The sequence below is a fragment of the Megascapheus bottae genome, chromosome 5, assembly GCF_031878675.1.
Source record: "Megascapheus bottae isolate mThoBot1 chromosome 5, mThoBot2.hap1, whole genome shotgun sequence".
In the NCBI taxonomy this organism is placed as follows: domain Eukaryota; kingdom Metazoa; phylum Chordata; class Mammalia; order Rodentia; family Geomyidae; genus Megascapheus; species Megascapheus bottae.
This window is the reverse complement of record NC_143513.1, coordinates 20,669,143-20,669,810: the sequence shown is the minus strand read 5'-3', so window position 1 is coordinate 20,669,810 and position 668 is coordinate 20,669,143.

Here is a 668-nt window from a genome sequence, read left to right as displayed (position 1 = left end):
TTGTATTTTATTGTCAGGTGATGTACAGAGAGGTTACAGTTACACTCGTAAGGTAGTGAGTGCATTACTTCGTAAGCAGTTACCCTTTCCCATGTTTTTCTCACACTTCCCCTCTCCTCCAACCCTAAGTTGTAAAGTTTATTTCTAAGGTATTGGCTTGTGAATATTGCGGTTACACTGGTTCATCCTTTGTCCTTTGCTTTCCTCATTGGTAATAATTAGTATGCGTCTAGGATTTTCCTAGCAGAGGAGTACAACAGCTCAAAAGCTATGTACATATGGCCACATAAGAAGAGGCTAGGTAAAATGAACTCCAGGATAGGGAAATGAGATTCATTCTTGTGGTTGTTTTTAATGTAATATGTGAAGCTATTTATTCTTTTTCTATTTTTTCTTTTTCTTTTTTTCTTTCTTTCCCTTATTGTTTATCCTCTGTTGCTGTATTTGACTTTGGTACCTAGTGTATTGTGTATATATTTGTTTATTTGAATTAGGGAAAGGAAGGGGAAAACATAATGATGAATGTTCTGCTGTTTTAAGTCAATCAGTTTGTATACTTTTCTACAGTAGTCCTGGGGAAGTGATTCAATGGCCTTTTAGGCTTCTGCTTGTTACAGATGATTATAAGACTACTGAGGAGAAACAGTCTAAGGAAGGGATGCCCCAGA